General features: G+C 36.5%; 1 protein-coding gene across 1 annotated transcript in view; it reads left to right on the forward strand.

Annotated features, from left to right (window-relative positions):
- Nucleotides 1-1979: 1979 nt before the first annotated feature.
- Nucleotides 1980-15446, forward strand: part of tbl1xr1a (TBL1X/Y related 1a) — a 62194-nt gene continuing 48727 nt past the window's right edge. The window contains exon 1 of the mRNA XM_051122438.1: nt 1980-2296. The gene's annotated coding sequence lies outside the window, so the exon portion shown is untranslated. The remainder of the gene's footprint in view (nt 2297-15446) is intronic.

Below are 15446 nucleotides of genomic sequence, written 5' to 3' on the forward strand. Positions count from 1 at the left end.
TTAAAAAATGAAAATCGGGTTGACATCAGTATTTGACGTCAATTTGACGTTGACTTAACGTTGCATTTTGGTTACACAGCCTAAAAACAACAAAATATCAGCGTCAGCTGATGTCGTTATTGGAAATCATATTAACGTTGACGAGCTGGAAAATACTTAAGAAATAAAGAAAGTTACCAGACGTCAATATAACATCAGCTTGACGTTGCATTTTGGTTAAAAAATTAAAATCGGGTTGACATCAGTATTTGACATCAATTTGGCGTTGACTTAGCGTTGAATTTTGGTTACACAGCCTAAAAACAACAAAATATCAGCGTCAGCTGATGTCGTCATTGGAAAAAATATTAATGTTGACATTTGACGTTGAATTGACACTGAATTTTGGTCACCTGACATCGCAATTGGAATTTAACCAAATAACGTCTTATGACGCTGTGCGCGTGCTGAAAAAATACTTAAGAAATAAAAAAGTACCAGACGTCAGTATAACATCAGGTTGATGTTGCATTTTGGTTAAAAAATGAAAATCGGGTTGACATCAGTATTTGATGTCAATTTGACGTTGACTTAACGTTGCATTTTGGTTACACAGCCTAAAAACAACAAAATATCAGCGTCAGCTGATGTCGTTATTTAAAATAATATTAATGTTGACATCTGATGTTGAATTGACACTGAATTTTGGTCACCTGACATCGCAATTGGAATTTAACCAAATAACGTCTTATGACGCTGTGCGCGTGCTGGAAAATACTTAAGAAATAAAGAAAGGTACCAGACGTCAATATAACATCAGGTTGACATTGCATTTTGGTTAAAACATGAAAATCGGGTTGACATCAGTATTTGATGTCAATTTGACGTTGACTTAAGGTTGGATTTTGGTTACACAGCCTAAAAACAACTAAATATCAACATCAGCTTATATCGTTATTGGAAAAAATATTAATGTTGACATTTGACGTTAAATTGACAATTTTGGTCACCCGACGTCGCAACTGGAATTTAACCAAATAACAACGTCTTATGATGCTGTGCGTATGCTAGGAATGATTAAAAATTCTTAAAGATAATTTTGATATCCAACTTACAAAGTTGAGATGACCCATAACCTTTTAACATGGCGAAGAAAAGCATCATTTTTAGTATTGATATTTAGAAATGAATACTTTTTTTGTCATATGTTTCATTGATAATATTTATATATGTAACTGTTGCATTTTTACGTTAACAGAAAGTGTTATTTTTACAAAATAATAATAATAGTAATTCCAAATGTAATACATGAAAATATGACTATCAAAATAACACATTAAGATGGAATAAAATAATACAATATTTAACTAAGTTATTAGGCTGTATGAAATACCAATAACATAAAATATCAATAACATATCCATCTTTTTCTTTCTGTAAGAATGGATGCGGCCATTTGTGAATTTTATGGGTCCGGCTTCTGGTTTCATCCCTGTACAAAACAGCTTGTTTTGCTGCTTGATATTGCAAATTGGTGTGTTTTACCATATCATTTTAATGTATTATCTTAATTATTAACTCACTGGTTTGTAGTGCAAACAGTTTTACGTTTACTGCACGTTGTTATTGTTCTGGTAGCGGCTAATAAACCGGAAGTCTCGCCCATAGGCTTACTTCAGCGTTAAAAGAAGGTAGTGTTTTGTTAAAAATATAAACAATTACATTTATCACCGTTGCGCTTCTTTCACTAAACAATAATTAACATTTATGAAGTTATAAAGATCAATCTTAACCTATCATATAATGTTTAGCGTTTTACAAATATTCAAATCTCTCCATTTATGTGTCACGGGAGGGATAAAGCTCGCTTAAATTATACGCCTCTGCCGCAGTTTAGTGTAAAATGCCGCCTGAGATGGAAGGAGCAGGCATGTTATTGCGATATTCCTCCTTCAGTTTCAACAAAGCTGCAGAGACAACCGCCCAGGCCTCCCCCATTTTCGCCTGGAAGGTCACCTCTCCAGTGTTTGAGTGTCTGAAGCCGTTGGCTGCTCCTGAACCGTTTGGCTCTTTCTCCACTAGCAAACAGCCCCACAATGTACCTCAATCGCTCTTAAATCTATTTTTAAACGGTTTTATTCCGCTCCACGCCGATGCGAACGGGACCGGACTCTTGTTTGGGAATTTATCTGACGATCTGCCACCTCAAAGCAGCTTTATAACGCTTTGTTTGAGCACTATTTGACAAAATAGTCGAGGAGGAGGAAATTCCACACAAGCAGTGAAAGGCAGCCCTCGCGCTCATCCGGGTATTAAAGTGAGTGTTTTCTTCATTTTTCTCTATATATCGATAATATAGCAGCGTGTGTGTGTTTATGTAGCTTTGTGTGTTTTTAATAATAATATATAGCGATTTATAATTTGGCAAGGGCATTTCTTTTGGATGATCTGGCTGGGTGGGGGATGGGCAGCAGAGAGTGTGTGTATGTGTTTGAGTGTGTGTGTGTGTGTGCGCGTAAATGCAGCACCACTTCAGATTGTTTAGTAGTTTAGATGTGTACAAAACAATTTCAACAAAACCTTAGTCTCTAATGCCAACAGTGTTTTTAAGTAAATAGTGCATTGAATTGACTTCTGTGCATGTGGTGTTTTATTAGTTATTGGTGTATTTGAATATAAGACAGCTTAGTTTTAACATTCATTCTAATACACACCATAAAATCTACTCAGATTGATCTTCTCATATAAATACTCTTATGTTATTCTAGGTAAATAATGCACCTATGTGTTTATAGGTGAATCACACTCTTTTGCTCTTCAGATAGGTGAATATGACATGACTGTATTAATAATCAATGTTTATAATAAGACTGTACATGAAGATCAGCACAAGCACATGACAGTGTTGTGGGCAATGCACTAACTCTATGAGAGTGGGGGAGGGGAGCTTAACTCACATTCAGTGTTTGGACAAACAGGAGTGTGTGTTGAATGACAGGATCATGAATTTATAATTGTTCACATGTAAAGTGATATTTCTTAGTATGCATATTGACATACGCTGTCGTTGTCAAATCCTGCAATGCATGTGATTAGATTTGACCAAGACAAGCTACAACTTGTGGCTTATTTTGTACTTCAGAGTCTTATGGTTTTATTTCAAGTGTAAAATGATGATCTATATAAGATGAATGTGTATGTGTGTGTGAGATATTAGGATCACAGTGTTTAGTCTACGGTGGGGGTGGGGAGCACTGTAATGTGCGTGCGTATGTGTGTGTGTGTGTGTGTGTAATCTGAAGGCCATGTGTGTTGGGAAACTCCCATTGTAATGGCTCACATGTAACCTATTTAGATCACCAAGCCTTAAAGTCATTTACTACTGGGGTTAGGTTGACCTAGCTCATTTAAACACAACCCCCCTTCAAAATTAGGCCTGCTGTAAAAATACAAATAAAGTGTTTGAAATTATAAACAGAGTCTGTTTTAGATTCTACGAGTAGATGATTTTGAGTCTCTCAGTCTTTGTTTGAAATCTGCGTCTCTCTAAGTGGAAGAGTGGCACGGTTATGTAACTTGTGCCTGAGAGTGGATTGAAGCAAGATGTGGGGGATGGGACAGACAGATCTGATCTATTGCGCTTTTTCCCTCTTTTTTTCCTCCCCCTCTTTCCTCCATCGGGCCAGCCGACGTGTTGAAACGTGACGTTTGCGTCTGTGCTCTGTTGCGGTGCGGTGTCGTTGACCCCGTTTCTCTTGAGCCTCAAGGTTGAGATGAGATGGGCAGATGGTGGTGAAAGCTTGAAAATGCCTGCCATGGTCTGTGCTTTCTTGAACAAGGCCTGTGTTATTTTCTGCAAGGTCGTTGAGGAACACCACTGCGAACTGTAACTGTTGTCTAGTTATGCAATTCGATACAGTATAATACTGTAATTGATATGTAAAGTGGATGTTTAATTCGTCCAGATCGTAAAGCAGCAATTATAACTTTTTTGCACACAAGTGATTATGTCAGATATGGAGGGCAGCTAGTAAACTCATTTTGGCATTGTTTATTTGCTTTCTATGTGCATTTGTTCTGGGGCACACTGTAGTGTTGACGGTTTGGTTAGTTAACATGGAGTTGAGTTCAAGTGAAGTTAAAATGACTCTCAGGTCTGTTTCTTGAACGATTGATGAATTATATGGTTGGTGGCCTGCTATCAAGTCCATCAATCACATGCTGTGTTTGAAGTAACACTGTACTGCACACACTGTATCAGTATCTCCACCTTGTTTTTTAACACAGGAGTAAGCTATTTTCTGGGAATATGCAAGACTTTTGATTCATTAGGGTGTAGGTAAATAACACCAAAAGAAGAATAACCAAAAGCAGTGAAATAATATTATAAATGCCAGTTTGTAATATCTAGTAACATAATAGATTGATTTTTGTACAAAGTGACTCGCACTCCCCTCCCCCAGTCTTGTAGACACTAGAATGGCTGTCTGATTTGTGTTAAAATTAAAGTAGATGCTATAGAATGTAAACAATTTTTGGAATGGTAATGGGTATTTAGTGGCAAAATAGTCATTTTGGTATTACATTCATACAAAAAATCTTACCTGGTGTTTACAGTAGAGTTGTCTTTTGGTAGTGGATGGTTTTTCATACTTTATTTTTTGTACTGTTCATTTGTGGTTGGTGAAAAACCGACGGGGGGATTTTAGTAAAACCACCAAAACGTTTCGAAAAAAAAGGGTTTTGTTTTCAGTTTTAAAGGGGTCATTGGATGCTAAGTTCACTTTTACATGCTGTTTGAACATTAATGTGTGTTGGCAGTGTATGTACAAATCTACCCTATAATGGTAAAAATCCATGCAGTGGTTTTTAATTAATCTGTAAAAATAATATCCCCTTTTTCATATCGAGCCATTCTCAGAGGCCTGTCGTTGTTGCTTCACAGCCACAGAGGCCGCTCCCATGATAGTTGATTGACATGAGCGTCTTACCTCAGATCAGTTGTAATAGTCCAACCTCCATGTTTTGATGCCGGAGCAGGGATGTAAGACAAGAATTGAGCGATTGAGATGTTGTGTTGCTGGATGTAATAATGAACGTAGTGGTCGTCATTTACTCCTGACATCTGAGCTACTGAAGATGCAGTGGATTACGTTTGTTTGTGAAGGGAATGTGCTCCCGATCTACATATATCCGTCTATGTTCACGTGAATCATTCGTGATCCAGCTTCACTTACAGCAGAAGTGAGTATAAGGGTTTTTTTATGAATCTTTGCGATCGCCTTTCCTAATAATGTGCTAGTTAGCAAGTTTAGCGGCTAAATGCGGCTAAAGTAAACAGGGTCGTCACTCCACAGAGAGAAGAGAGGGGCGGGTCGAGCAGAGCTCATTTGCATTTAAAGCAGCCTTGACCAAAATGGGATGATTTTTGCAGAGCTAATTTTGGCAAGGTAAAAAGGATGTTGTTTTACACAATTATTGAGAATTTTTAACCAAAGTATATTATAGACTTTACTTTAAGACCCTAAAGAATCATATCAACTTGTGGAAAATGGGCATCCGATGACCCCTTTAAATTCTCTCCACTTTGCTAAACGTAGAATAAAATATAGGTTTTGAAAACGCGATAGTAATTAAAAAGTGTTTTAAAATTCATCCCGTTTAAAGTGCTGTTGTTACATCCACACATGATGAGTTCAGATGAGTGTCTTTTGCTTTTGCATCATGTCTTACAATATTAAAAACAGTATTAGGCAGGGCTGCAGACTGCGACTAAAACGGTCGACCAAAAATGTAAAAAATATTAATAACGTTTTTGCTGCGGTTGCCACTGGTGGCTATATATTTATACCTAAATATTTTTAAGTAACACCCTTTTTTTACTGATTGCGATCACATTTTTTGTATGTTCACATATTAAACTGACATGATGCGCATAAAGTTTCAGTGGAAGAAAAGACTTTCAGCCGCATTAATGGCACACATGCTAGAAGCAGCTCCAGTTGTGCAGGGTGAGAGAGATGACAGAGGCGTACGAAGTAATGTCCATTTTGTGCACAACTTAAACTGCAACAGGTAAACTGTCAGCTGTGTGGATATTGGCAATGTCGTTAACAGTTCTCGTTTATAGTCGATACTATGGCTTCTTGTTATCAATATATTAATCTATATGCTGTGTTCTGTTAAATTCACAATAACTTCATATTAGCCTATTTGTAGCGCACTTGCTGTAGTAATCGCAATAAGCTTTGTGCTTTGTTACTTTTTAATAAACAAAGTATCAGCTTTAAAATGCTGCCAAAATCATAACAAAATCAAACAATAAGTACGGTTTTGGCGCTCTTCAACGTGGCAGGCGTGATTGCTTTGGCGCCTCAGTTCAAGCGGCCGAAGGACCTCGAGACGGGATTCGAACACGGGTCACCGTGAGCACTAACCACAAGGCTATTGGCGCCGACAGAAAGCTCTCGGATCTTAATTTGTGTTGTGAAGATGAACAAAGGTCTTACGGGTTTGGAGTAATTGAGAGCGAATAATTAAAGTCCACTTCCAGGACAGAAATTGACAGATAATGTACTCACCCCTTGTCATCCAAGATGTTCATGTCTTTTTTTCTTCAGCTGTAAAGAAATTGTTTTTTGAGAGAAACATTCAGGATTTTTCTCCATAAAATGGACTGCTGTGTTGCCCCGATTTTAAACTTTCAAAATGCAGTTCAAATGCGGCTTCAAACAATCCCAAATGAGCGATTTAAAAACTATTTAAATTGTATTTTTTTATGAAAATAACTAATCACTTCGCTAGATCAGACCCTTCTTCCTTGGCTGGGATCGTTTACAACCGCATTTGGAATCGTTTGACGCTGCATTTAAACTGCATGTTGGAAGTTGAAACTCGGGGCACCATAGCAGTCCATTATATGAAGAAAAATCCTGAAATGTTTTCCTCAGAAAACACAATTTCTTTACGACTGAAGAAAGAAAGGCATGAACATCTTGGATGACAAGGGTGTGAGTACAATATCTGTAAATTGTTGTTCTGGAAGTGGACTTTTCCTTTAATAATGAACTTTGTTTAGGTGTCTTTTCAGCTAGTTATGTTTGAAAATATGTGAACAATATTTAGTATACATTTATGCAAAAAATGACTGTTTACAAACAGGTTTTCTGAGTATTACCCCAATCACTCATTAGGGCTGTCAAACAATTAATCACGATTAATCACATTCAAAACAAAAGTTTGTTTACATATGTGTGTGTACTGTGTATATATGTATATATAAATGCACACATTCTTGTGTTTAAGAAAACATGTTTTATATAAAATACTTATATGTATATATAATTTAAATTATAGATAAATATAAATATATGTAGCCAAATGTTTTTACAAATATATGTCTAAATGTACACAGTACTCAGTACAGTAACTTTTATTTTGGATGCAATTAATCGTTTGACAGGTCTATCTCTCATTGTTAGAAAAAACAGAAACTTCAGCCATCGAATGGTGTACTTGCAATACGAATATGAAGCTTGTATAGAAGGAAGTATTTTAGCATACAAAAAATGCCATCGCCTTTTGAATTAAGTGCGGCTTATGTGCAATTTGACACCTAATCTGATGAAGCCTTTTTTCAGCACCTCGTCTATCTGGGTTATCATGGCTCATGTTGTGGATGTGTGTGTGTGTGTGTGTGTGTGTGTGTGTGTGTGTTTGTTTGGTGGGGGAGGGGAAGAGGCATCCCGCTATAGACGTGCGGGACGGTCCCTGGTGTGATTGACTTCACCATGGTCAGCTTCCTTCCCTCTGTGAATGATTCCCAGAAACTGCTAGCTGACTAAATTTAGATATCAGTTACAGCGAGTTCAAATGTGCTGTTATACATAGTATTGGGGTGTTATGAAAGCATAAAAAATAGCACAGCGCAGTGTCGGGGACAAAATTCAGGTTAAGGAGGGTATACAGTCTGAAATATAAATGTAATTAATGACACATGGGTGCGAAAAGCCCTTGACAGTCCAAATTGCATATGAATAATATGTTCATAGAATGCTTTTCAAGAGGTGCTTTATAAGAGATAGAAATAGCAAAAGCGTGGTGTAAGTTTTGGGTGGGACTTTCAGTGCGTGTGACAGTCAAAGACGGGAAACCTTTTCGGACTCATTATTTATGCGTCTGTTGACTCTAGTGGGTACCGCAACTTCCCTTTAAAAAGTAATCATAAATATCAGTCAAGGTTGTAAACTGTTTAGGAACTCTAAAATGATGACTCATTTATTAACTAGCACAAATATGAGGTAGTAAAGCAGCCACGGGCTTTCAGACGTGGTTTTAGTGAACTACAATGTGATCCGCAGTAATGAATCTCGTCTCATTATGTTGTCTGACCTCTGGCTGTTTACCTTTTGTCTATGTTGACTCAGGTTCTGTAAAACACAGATACGACCGTAAGTGGAAGTAAAATTTCAGAAAGCTACTTCCCCTTTTCTTTGCCAACGAGTAACACAGGTCACTCATTTTCTTTTAACGTTTCTCAGATTATTTCTTTAGTGGAATTATCGGCCGCCTTATTACTCATCGTTCGGGCGGTGTGGTACCTCTTTAGCATGGTTATTAAGCATGACCCAATATAGCATTTCAGGACCGATAACTCTTATGCAACACACGTATTTTACTGTGTGTTTACCATTCTTCAGACAGCTCTGTGAGGTAGTCATATATCACATCATATTGGTTTATTTCCCAGATTAAAGGTTATATAAACGAGCGAGAGCTGAAACTTGGGCTCGAGTGTGGTGGTGTTTGGGGGATGGGCGTATTTGTGACCCGTGCTTTAGCTGTTCATTTGTCTCTTCCTGCTCTCTGACAGACTAATGAAACCTCTGTAGCACCCCTCCCCCCACCCACGCGGTTGCATACTTTTGTTGTGTGTGACCTGAAGGTCAAGTTCAACATGTAAATTTGCAGCGGGCCCAAGTGCTCTTCCTAGTATAAAGGGCACATGTTGTTTGAGAATTAAGGAAAGGCAGAGAGTTTTATCAGAAAACTACAGTACAGTTCACCTTACGTGACTTTGGTGGCAATTTGTGAATATTTAACAGCTTTCTGTAAAATATGCAGCATTTTAGAACAGTTTTCATTGGCATAGCGTGTAATACTTTGAGGGTTCAGGCACAGAATATTAAAGAATAGTAAACGTAATGATTTTAACGTATTTTTATTAGATCATTAAGTGCCATTAGACTAATTTTGTGATCCCTTCTTACCTCACGTCTTGTGTTTTAATAACTCTAAATTTAAAGAACAAATGACGTTAGAGTTGGCAAGTTCAGTTTAATTCCATGAGTCAGTTTAGAATGTCTTATTTTAGTGATTCAGTTTCGAACTAAATTAAATTTGTTCGCAGTTTATTGTCGAAGTGAACAAATTTGGCAGTTGTGGCTAAAATGAATTGTCAGTGATACTGTTACGAAAGTTTTAGTGAGAATATAGGTATGCATTTCTGAACTGGATCAAAAAGTTGTTCTAATACAAGAATGGGTATTGTTTCGGTTTTAAGACAACTCTGAAAGGCTTTGATCCACTTTAAATGTTGACCACTATAGTTTCACATAATCATTGTTATAACATTTACACAAATGTAAACAATGAATTGGTGATTAAACTGTGGAAAACATGCCTTGATTATTTAAACTAGATTTTCACTGTATTTCACATTTGAGTCTGCTGTTGAGTTGTGGTGATAATGACTCAGCTGCCACTTAAAGGGCAAATTATCAAGTGTCAAGATTTGTCTGTCTGTGCAGAACGACTATATATACAGCTATATATATATATATATATATATATATATATATATATATATATATATATGATGTGTACTTTCAGGCTAGAGTGCATGTTTATTTACAACCAACATTGTAACAGAAAGCTGGTTGAAAATCAGTGACCTTGTCCTTTAAACACAACATTAAAAGTGATGATTGTGACGTTCTTTCTGGGTCTGTGACTGTTTTGTCACTCTTTATTTACAGCAGACTATTTGTAGCAGTGAATTTAACATGGGTGAAAATAAGGCTGTAAGGAATAGACTATAAATGACTATAAAAAAATTATAATTATTATTATTTTTTATTTTTTTTACAAAGGAATTCATTCCAGAATTAAATTTCCTGATATTTTGCTCATCCAAGATGTTCATGTCTTTCATTCTTCATTCAAAAAGAAATTAAGGTTTTTTTTTCCATATAGTGGACTTCAATGGGGATCAACAGGTTGAAGGTCCAAATTGCAGGTTTAATACAGCTTCAAAGGGTTCTTATCTAGTGAAACGATCTGCCATTTTTTAAAATATAAACATTGTTATGCTTTTTAACCACAAATGCTTGTATTGCAAAGAAAGTCAAACGGCCTTTACAAAAAAAGATAAAACAACAACGTTGAATGATTTTGAAAATGAGATAAAGTTTTTTGCCCTGCCTTACCTTTGGCGTGTGACATTTCTAAAGTAATTACGTCATACGTGAAGTTGTGGACGCAGAGCTAGTGCAAGACAAGCAAAAAGTATATACATTCTTATGTATTTATTTATTTTTTAAAATGACGAGCGTTTCGCTAAACCCTTATTCCTTGGCTGGGATTGTGTAGAGCCCTTTGAAGCTGCATTAAAACTGCAGTTTGCAACTGATCCCCTTTGAAGTCCACTATATGGAGATAAATCCTGAAATGTTTTCCTCAAAAACCTTAATTTCTTTTCGTCTGAAAAAAGAGAGACGTGCAAGTGAAATCCAACTATTTATTAGCCAGTGGCTAACGAAAGACATTACTTGTTCGCCTAGCATAGAAATTTAGTTGGATATGCGAGTGATTTACTCACATTTTAGACTGTTGTTAATGCGCCTGGTTTTACAAATGAAAAGCTGGTGAGCGCTGCTCTGTATACTGGGGTAACCAGGGTATTTATGTTCTTCAGTAAGCACCACACAGGGCTGGAAATTAACTTTTTTGCTTGGTAGCACTGGTGCTCCCAAGTTCAAAAAGTTAAGAGCACCAAATAAAATTTAGGAGCACTCAATGAATATTAAGGAGCACCACAACTGCCAATTGAGAGGAATGGCCAGCAAACTCTTGATGATTAATGGCTTCACTGATCTTGAATTCATTACCACACACTTTGTTTTAGTAATGCGTTGATCTTGATTCTTCATGGCCGATTCTGATCACCGATGCTTTAGAAACAAATGCGCTGATTTTGAAAGCCTTTTTTTATATAATTATTTATTGCCTTAAAGAAAGGGACAAGAAAGAATGAAAATATGAGTACATGAACAAGATGCTTATTTTCTCTATTACAGGTCAAACTCTCTGTAGCTATTTTAATTAGAGGCAACCACTGCATTTTTAAACTTAATCCACACAAAGATGTCGCATGCATGAGTTGTTTCTGATTAAAATTAGATTATAATTTCAATATCCGCAGCAAAAACAGATAAAGTCTGACAGACTTTAGCTCTGTGAAATTATGCTACATAAAACACCTGGGCCAAACCACACATGAAAGATAACTTACTCCAGCAATCAGGTGCTGTTTGACGGGCTTTATATTTATTTATTTATTTTTGAGTGTGCACGCTTCAAATGTAAGCGCATGTCAGAACAGCACACAAATTAAGTGTTTAAGCAGCAAGGTTTAAAGCACATGCAAATAATGTACTTGTGTGATTGCAGATAAGTGCAGTGTTTAGTGAGTGGAATTCTGCTGCCGAGTAAACATTTGGTGTGAATGTATGTCGCGTGAGACGGAGGCGCCAGAACTGCAACAGATAGAATGTGGGCTGTAGCACGATAGGCTTACATTATTTCTTCAGTAATAGCAGATCATAGGGATATTTTAATTGTCAAGAATCAAAAATGTTCATATCGCACACCTCTAATTGCAATGCAGTGCAAATCCGGAACAGAGATTGGTTGAAAAAAAACGTTTGGAGCAAAATCCAGCCGGTTCCGAGTTCCAACAGAGCGCGATGCGAGTGATTGACGGCTAATATCTAAAATCTGCATTAAAGCTAAGAATGTAAAGATGAAGTTTAATTGGTTATGTAAACTAATGTTGGATAGAACGGCTCACTGTATCAGCTCACAGCAGTCATGCACTGTGGAGTACTTAGCGAAAGTTTTGTAAAGAAATAAAAACAAGTCGCACCACAACAATTACTTGCATTCGCACAAATGCTCCCAAATATATTTTGAGGCCGCGCAGATTAAATTCCAGGAGCATATGCGACCAAAACGGTCGCAATTTCAAGCCCTGCCACATATTGAAATTGAATTTCTATTTTTGATCAGTCTGTCTGCCGTTTTTATGCATTGGTCATAACAGGCAAATAAAATGTGGAAAGAGTACCAAATTTTCATGCTGAACATGTTGGTGTGAACAGGCCTTTATTCTTGTGGGCTGATAAGGATGTTGACAATACATTTATGAATCACTAATATAGAATATTATCAAAATGCTGCAAAATACAAAGATTATTTTTTTTAGCTGTATTGCTCAGTTATAGTTTGTCTTTACTTTTTGCCTTTAAAGGAGAAGTTGAAAAATTTACAGATAATTTACTCACCCCCTTGTCATCCAAGATGTTCATGTCTTTCTTTTTTCAGTCGTAAAACAATGATGTTTTTTGAGGAAAGCATTTCAGGAATTATCTCCATATTAGTTAGTGGACTTCAGTGGTGCCTGTGAGTTTGAACTTCCAAAATGCAGTTTAAATGCAGCTTCAAAAGGCTTGACTGTGTCATCCGTGAGATCAAGCTGGTGCAAGATGAGCATTTGTGGTTAAAAGTATTAACTGATTGTTTATTCTGGAATTTAACTAATGCTTTAAACACTGCTGTTTGAGTATTTCTGTCACGGCGGCTGAGGGAGTGACAGCAAATTTGACAGCTTTCTCTTTTCTGACCGCTGTAATCCATCTTTCGATATTATTTGGAAAGTCATAGGAATGCTATTGTGGATTTATTCACTTGCTGTTGGAGCAAATGTGAATGCAAACACAATATGTGTTGTAGTTTCCATTTACCACTACAGAAGCTTACCCGACTATGACGGCTTCTGCTTCTGAGAATTGTGAAAAAGGTCCATATGTTAAGATGTCTTCTAGATATTATGTTTCTTACTGAGCTTTCACAGACAAGTAATTTGATATAAACACGCAGCCTTGCATTCTAACACCCGTCACAGACTCTTCTGAGCAGTTTTGCCTTAAAGCGTACCCATACATGTCTTTATCAAATGTAGATTGTGGAAGTTCGGCGGTCGACACACATTTCTATTTTTAGTGTGTCTGGCATGTGTGTTCATGAATACATTCAAGTAATACAGAAGTGCCTGGAGTCTGCTCAGATGTGGTCTGAGGTGCTAGTTCTATTAACTCAGGGAGTCTTACAAACATTATGCAGCATAGCTGCTAGAGTTTTTTTTTTTTTTTCCCCCATATATAATTTCTAACTTGTCTTGATTGCTGTGCTCTGTGAGATTAAATATTTTGCTGATGCTGCAAAGAAGCTTCACAAATTCTATTTGAAAACTCACATTTGCTTTTAAACTTCAAGGATGGCATCCAGGGAATGAATATGCTATAAAGTTCAAATTTGAAACTCTGCCAGCAAGCTGCAAATCAAAAGTGGCATTCCTATTAGATTGGATGGCAAACCTAGCACAAGCTAATAGAACAGTGCAATACCCTGAAAGGAGCTCTGCGTTGTTACCAGAGTTGGGGGCGGAGATCCTGGAAGTGTCTTCCTGTGCGTTAACGCGCTCCCATGAGTCTGAGGTGAATCGAATTCGTGGGACTCAATGCATCTTGTTTTGTTGGCGAGTCTGGACGGTGGAGGGTCATTGGTTGATGTTATCTTTTACTTCTGAATGCATTCACCTCGTGGGTTCTTTGCATTGAGGATTTTCTAATGCATTTTGTCAGAAAGAAGTTGGATCAAGGTGGTTAATTAATCTCTCTGGTTCAGGTTTAGAGTTATTGATGCGTTTGTCAATTCTCATGAGCAGCGTGGAATAGAGTATAGAAGATAGTGAAAAGCAATCACTCTGAGTGTACTTTATAAAACAGTAGCTAAAAGTATTTATAAAAACTCAAATCTACTCCAGAGCGTTAGTTGCGTGGGACTATTTTCTGAGGAGGTCAGGTAAATTTGTATCTCACAGACAGCTTTATATTTCAAACACATACAAATTTAACTTTTTACTTTTTTTCTTTTTTTTTTGTTAAATGGAGCAAATTGCATACCTTTTCTAGGGCCATATAATTTCTGGACGGAATCACAGAAACTAGTCATTAAAATAGAATTTACTGTATAACGTGGAATGTCATGGAATTGTTTGAATTTTGGATGAATAAATCAAAAGTAGGTCAGTACACTTAAATCAAAACATGATATAGACTAGTGTCTGTGAATATTAAGCTGCAAAAAATACTATTTAAATATGAATCCTGCATGTTCTGCTAGTCTCTGTGTGATTGAATAGCGCAGACACACAGTTTCGTTTACTACACATACTGAAGCATGCGACGCTCTGTGTTTTCAGCCTCAGCCACCTCAAAATTTGAGTACATGAACTGCTCAGAGAGTCACTTCATAGGAATTTTACTGTTTCTTATGAGCAATACTATCTAAATATCATATGCAAACAGAAATTTAAAGGTCTTCATAGCAACCTGTTAAAATTAAATTTTTGTTTAACTTGAAGAAAATGTGACCGAACAAAATATTACTAAATGTAATAATAGTACTACTCATAATAAAAATTATTATTAAAACATCATTCTATTGAGAAATAATTACCAGAAGGAAATATTTACCAGAATTTATTTATCATAAAAATGTAAAACCCAGTGTTTCAGGTTTTTTTAATTAGACATGCTTTTTGTTTAATATATAATTTTAAATTTAATCATTAAAACATAGTCTAGAAAAAAAGGAATGCAGAAAAAATAAAACGGGGAAAAAAAATAAAAAATAAAATAAAACAATAAGTTTCTGTAATATAAGTCTTATTGTATCGCCTGCTGCAGAATTATTATGGATACGTATTACGGCCAAAAAAGTGGCGCTCCTGAACAGCTTATATTGGTTTGATGTAATGTTCAATATGTGGTGCTAAAGTTATTGATATTACTGCATCAACAATACATAAGCGGAGCGAGAAACAAATGTAGGTTGAGGGTTCAACGTTTTTGCTAGAGGCTTTTTAAAAACTAGCATTTCAGTCCAGTAGGCTCAGACATTGCTAACAGCTCTGTAATTTGTTGAAATCCCTTAATGTGCAACCCAGCCTTTTCCTCAGAGATTTCATCTGATACAACCTCAGTAATGCAGTATCTGCATGTGTTTTTATCATGCTAGGTTTTATCAGTAAACATTATGGAGGAAGATAATTTTCTGACACACAC

Source organism: Labeo rohita, chromosome 11 (genome assembly GCF_022985175.1).
Source record: "Labeo rohita strain BAU-BD-2019 chromosome 11, IGBB_LRoh.1.0, whole genome shotgun sequence".
Taxonomy (NCBI): domain Eukaryota; kingdom Metazoa; phylum Chordata; class Actinopteri; order Cypriniformes; family Cyprinidae; genus Labeo; species Labeo rohita.